We start from the raw sequence: 6185 nt of genomic DNA on the forward strand, positions 1-6185 counted from the left end.
ATCCTTGTTTGTATCCTGTTGACACTCAGTGTCCTTCAGGACTGTGAATACCCCTTCCCTACAACCACCACTAGTTTTGAGTCTCCTGCAATGACTGGGCATGGAAAGAACATGTGCTGCACAAAACTGGATCAGCTGTTTGCAAGAGGTCATGAACTGACCACATTTTGTAGGTAGCTGGTTGCAAGTGCTGAGGCTGCTAAACTCAAAAGCTAAACTCATTTTAAACATGGCAAGAGTAACTTGAAGCCTATGAATTTTTAAACAGCCAAGCTCTGGATCAATTAAAAATCTTTCAGCGCACCTCTCCAGTAACAATTTGTTTATGTGCCATGGGCTTTCCTTCTCTCTGTAACTGGGTTATAATCACTCTCTCTACAAAGCTGTATGTGGTGCATGCACTTGTTTGGCTTGCCTGCTCTTTTAGAGCCAGTCTGAGAACTGGCATTTGGTTCTCTCATCTCAGGAGGGTCATTGCCTCACCAAGGTGGGTTTGGAGTCTCTCAGCCCCGAACAGCTGCAAGAGCAGAGAAGAGACTGAGCCACATCACCCGTATGCCAGGAGGATGCTGGAGCTGTTGGTCCTTTTTTTTGAATTTAAACTGTGAAGAACCTCAGCCCTATCTTGAGGCAGTGGGAAGCTCTGAAATATAGGATTTCCACTTTCATGGAGCAGGAAGCTGTTTTGCTCCCCCACTGTTTGCAGTGCCCAACCTTTGTCTCTCCAGCGTGAGTGAGGATGTGGGGTGTGTGCTGGTCTGGAAGCTGAGAGTCCACAGATGCTGGCAATCTCCTCTCACAGCCCTGTTGGAGCCACTGGCAAATGCAACTTCCCTGGAGCCCGTGTGTTTCAGCTGGGTCACGTTGGCCTGTGCAGCCTCTCAAGTCTCCCTGTGATGGACACACGGGGAAGCTGTGGAAACACTGCGTGCAATGTATCCTACCAATCCAGCTTTTTCATTGGAAGTTTAATGATATCTTCTCTAAGTATTTCTACTGCCTGGCCAAAATAAAAGTGTCTAAAATTAGCTTCCCCAGATAAAGACATTTTTGTCATATTTGGTGCATTCCTACCCGAACACTGAAAGCCAGCTGTTTGGGTTGGGTTACAGAGAGCAATCTGTTTGTAACTGTACCGATCTGGCATTTCTAGCCCTGGAATTAATAGCTTTTTTATCTTTCTACATCCTAGGTTCATTTTTTCCATGCTAAGAGAGTGCCAGAAGAAGCATTACAAACGCTATATAATTAAAACCAGAAGTGCCTCACAGTGAACTTAATTGTAAATGCTAATGGCATTTCTAGCAAAAGTAATACCCTGGGGGATTCATTGCAAATTAACTAAGAAGAACTCAGTGATGTTGCTTCTATGGATTTTAAGTGAAACTGCATAGTTAAAAGAAGTCAGGAGTTAGATTCTTTTTCATGTCAGTTGAAATTCTCTGTAACTGGGGTCACTGAGTGCTGAATAAAACATGTGAGACCAGATTCAGAAGCCACCCCTGATTCTGTTTTTTATTATCATGTAACTTCCCTTACCAGGACATTACCATTACAACCCAGTTTTTCCATTTGCTCTTCTGGCTCTACACTGGTGAAAGTCATTTGGCTTCAGAGAGTGGTGTTGGAGAGAGAAAAGTCCTGGGCTCCAGTGTGAGGAAAGAGCAGGGGTGAGGCTGGAGACCTGGTGGTTGGGCTGATGCCAGCAGAGGGACCAAGGCTGGCTCTGCACATCTCAGGGCTCTGCACACTCTAGTACAAAAGAAAAAAAAAAGTTGATAGAGACAAAAAAGAACCTATTTAAAGAATGCCCACAAAAATCCAGCGGTCTCTTAATGGCCGTGCTTTGCAAATACTTCTGCGCCTGATTTTCCAGGCATGTGTGAGATGCTGGCCCAGAGGTTTTTAAACAAAGTGTTTTAGGAGACTTTGCTGTAGCTGGTGAAACCTTCCTGTGGCCCCTCCACCGGGGTGCTTGCTGCAGGGGTGGGGGCTTTGGCAGGATGGCAGAAGACTGGAGAGTGAATAACGGCTCAAGATGAAAGGTTTTTCTGTGCTGAGGGTCATGAGGACCGATGGGCTGCAGGTGGGCTCTGGTGCCTGGCTTATGAGCTACTGGTGGTCAAATGCCTCGAAGGGAAAGTTTCCCATCCTGGCACAGGGCTCTTTGCTAAGCTGCTGTGCAGCAACAATCCCTGCTGCTGGGGGCGAGCCTGGGGGGATTAGCTCCCTTTAAAAGGGCAAGCTCAGTGCTGGAGCAGGCTGGACTGGAAGGTGACAGGCTCATCAATAAGTGCCCACCTTGCCAACTCCTGGTTCTTGCTCCATCCATAAACAGCAACCCACCCCTTGAGCCCTGGAAAGCCCTGACATCCCAGAGGGGACAGCTGGCTGCCAGCAGTGACCTAGACCAGGGACAGGGCAGGGAGAGGTCTCCATCACTGGCTGTAGGCCTGAGGGACCTGGCTCCATGCCTTGGCACCTTCATGCCATGCTGGGAAGAGGAGAGCGAGTGTCATTCCTGGTGGAGAAGTGCTGGACACGTCAGCGACAAGGAGCTGCATGCGGCTGGAGGGGAGAAGTTAGTTCAAAGTCATAAGCAAGATTTGCTTGTTCCCACACAGGGTGGATTTGAACCAGCTGGTGAAAAGAACATCTAAGAGGGTACTTTGCTTTTTGCTAAGCTTCTTCCTAGACACCAGTGCTCCTGAAATGTTACTTGTGAAACCTCAGTGATGAGAAGCTTCCCTGGGACTTTTGTGAGATTTCCACAGTCAGATGGTTTGATGCCAAAGTTCGCTGGTTGACTCAAAGCTTGGGTCAAGGCTAGTGGTAGAGACATGGTACAACTTGTCCTAAGATTGGGCATTCAAAATTATTTTATCTGGGATTTTTTTCCCTTTCTCAACTCCTTTTAGTGGTTTCTGGAGGAAAAGCAGTTAAGATCTGCATGAAATTTAACATGCCAAGTGTGCCCCAGTGAAAGCAGGTCCCTGATGCCTTGCTATGTTATTAAAATGTCATTTTTCTCACTAATAAGACACTGCATGGCTCTTAGTGACTGCTAAACCACTCTCCCAATGAGATGGGAGACAGGATGAAACAGAGGACAAGCACAAAGCAGTACTCCAGTGTTGGCAGGATGGTGGGCCAGGAAGCTCTCATCTGTTGGTACTGTCGCAGGCACTTTGGCCAGAGTCAGTTTCTGGAGCTCAGTGTGTCTCAGACTCAGACCATGGGGTGTGCTGAGGGCTTAGAGGCAGTGGCAGAGCCCTGGGCAGCAGCTCCCAGCACCTCAGTCCCTGAAGCAGTCGCTGCCTGCTCTGCTGCCAGCGTGCTGGGAGCTCAAAGGTGCCTTCCTACGTGCTCTGAATCACTGGCAGCAGCTCAGTTTCTCCAGGACAGAGAAGTTATGAAGAAAAGCTTTAATTACTGGCCACAAACATTTGCAGTATTCTTGCCCTGGAGCAACTGAGCTGCAGCCAAACGGGTGGAACCCAAAGGGATCAGTGCAACACTCAGGCCAGAGCAGGGTTTCTTAAACATAAGCTTACAGGCACACACCAGAAGTTTCTTTCTTGGCAGATGTAAGGTCTGAAAAATGTGTCAAGGAAAGCAGGATGTTCTGTTAGAACTTTAATAACAAACAGCTGTAATAAAGCCCAGGCTTCCTATAAGTCAAAATAAATTTTGCCACCAAGCTAAGTGGAGCCAGTGCTCCAGCTCACATAGCTTGGAAATGTCAGGGTGGAGAGGACCCATGTGGTGAATTTTGTCCTCCCAGCTGAACTCTGGTTTTTCTTCCATCACCTTTTCTTCTTGTCCCATCTCCATCGGGATGCCACTGCATCTTTTCATAGCAGCCAGCCCTTCACAGCAACAAAAACATTTCTCCTGAGATAATTTGCACCTACTGCAAGTGGGAGATTTTCAAACACCGCCTTCAACTCTGGTTATTGGACTTCAGAGAACAAACTCAGGAGACAAATGACCCATTGAACTTCAGGATCACTGGCACTCGACACTTTTGGTAAGAAGAGAAGCTAGGGCTCAGGTCAGGCCCTTGTGTGAACCTCTGTTTGGTCACTGAAGTCAAATGATCCAAAAAGCACAGAAGACTCTTTCCTTCCTCCATGTATTTTATTTTCTTTGTCATTCCCTTTTTCATTTTGGAGACCAGCATTATAGGAAAACTACAGTAAGCTATTTTCAGGGCAGCTATATGTTTTTTGATTTGTTGGCATCCCAGTCAAATCCTGACTTGCCAAGAGCATTTAGCCCTATATAGTGATCCTGCATAAGGTCCAAGTTTCTCAGCCGTGTGCCCAGCCACCCTTTGGGTGAAGAACTTTTTTCTAATATCCAATCTAAACCTCCTCTGACACAACTTCAGGCCATTCCCTCAGGCCCTGTCACTGGTCACCACATTATGGTTTTGATCTCAGAGTAATACACAGTAACATACCGATTCAAGTGGGTGATGGGCAAACTTGGACAGCAAAGCCCAGGGGCCTGTCTGCAAATAATGCCTACAAAGTTGGGTTTGTCTCCCAGGGACATGATTTGCAAGCTCTTTGGGGTATGCAGCTGTTGAGCGATCAGCAGGACTCTGCCTGCTGGGTGCTGCACCAGCACCCACAACCATGACCTCAAAGGTTGTCCCAACCTCAGCAAATGCCACCAAAGTCACCACTAAATCAATCAATCAATCAATCAATCACCATTCTTCAGCCACAGTGTAGTATTGTGCATTTATATTTTGTAATACTTTGTAATCGCATTATTTTATATTCCCTTATTGTTCCCAAACGTTTATCCCAGAGTGTGCCCCTTCCCTTTTGCCTACCTAGGCATTTCCTTTTGCTGAGATCATCCCCAAACCCCCCTCCCTGGTTTCCTTGTCAATCACTTGGTATCCCGTCCCCTATATCCAGAACTTTCGGACAAAGACATTGGGTGATTTGCTAGGGGCCAAAGGTCAGCCCCTCAACTACTGTCCTATTCGTTATCTCAAATGTGCATTCCCCATGGCCTGATGCCTGGGGGATCTTTATTGGTCAAGCAATGTATATACCTTCCGTTCCCTCCCATCTTTAAATGTAGCCTCTGCATTTCCTTTGGGGCTCTGAGCTAGAGGCCCCTCCCGAGGCAACCAGGGTCCCTCTGGGGCTCTGAATAAACCTTGGTTTGGCCTCCTGCTGAGAGTCGGCCTTTATCTTCTACCGCTGTCTCCAGAAGTCTCTCTGCTGCAAAGGCAAATAGCCTAACAGCCACCAGCACCCCTGGGCATGAGAGAGTGTCCCCCCGCTGTCAGTCCGCTTTGGGGGTTGCCCCCCGCTGTATGCTGGCCAGGGCCAGCTTGGGTTTGCTGAGAAGGCTCCCAGATAGAGATGGAGACACCACAGCATCTTTTCTACTCTGCCCTTACACATATTCACTCATACATCAGACCTGCTGGCTCCTTGTGCTGAGACCGTGCCCAGATGCTGTGGATTTGCCTTTAGTAGAGAACTTTTAAAAGCTGAGAGGAAGCTTACACAAGATTGAAGCAAATTATGTGTAGGCCAGATCCTAAATATAGTTGGAATACCACCCTTAGTTGGCTGTGGAGTCTTTCCAAACCAAATTCTTCTTCAAATGCCTTTTTAGCTGCTGGAAATCCAGCTCGAGTACAAACCAAATTGCTTTTCCAAATACATTTCTGGAAGAAGTAGATGTGAGCATGCAGAAGAAGAACTATCCTTGCGGCTGCACATTTGATTCTCGTACACTTTGGGAACTTGCTGCAAATCACAAAAGGCGGGAAGTGAGACTACCCAGTGGCCTCTGCTAGCACCTTCCTTTTTGTGAGATACTTTTAAAGCCCACACATAACCCATTCTTTCCTCCATCCTGCTGAAGGTGGAGTGAAGGAACAGCTGTGTGGTGTTTCATTGACAGCTGGGGCTAAAATACAACATGCAGTTTTCAAATTGCTTCTGCAATAATGATCCAGATCCTGCTTTGGATTACCTGGAGATACTGGTGGGAGAGTGTGTGTGTTAGGTTTAAGTCTATTACAATGAAGAACAAAGAGATTTTAGTCTTCCCAAATCTCATCCTGCCCCCAGTTGTCAGATGACATGATAAAGCAAGGATATCTCCCCATAAAGATTCACTTAAAGGCTTGAAAAAACAGCTGAAGT

The sequence above is a fragment of the Motacilla alba genome, chromosome 3 (assembly GCF_015832195.1).
Source record: "Motacilla alba alba isolate MOTALB_02 chromosome 3, Motacilla_alba_V1.0_pri, whole genome shotgun sequence".
Lineage (NCBI taxonomy): Eukaryota > Metazoa > Chordata > Aves > Passeriformes > Motacillidae > Motacilla > Motacilla alba.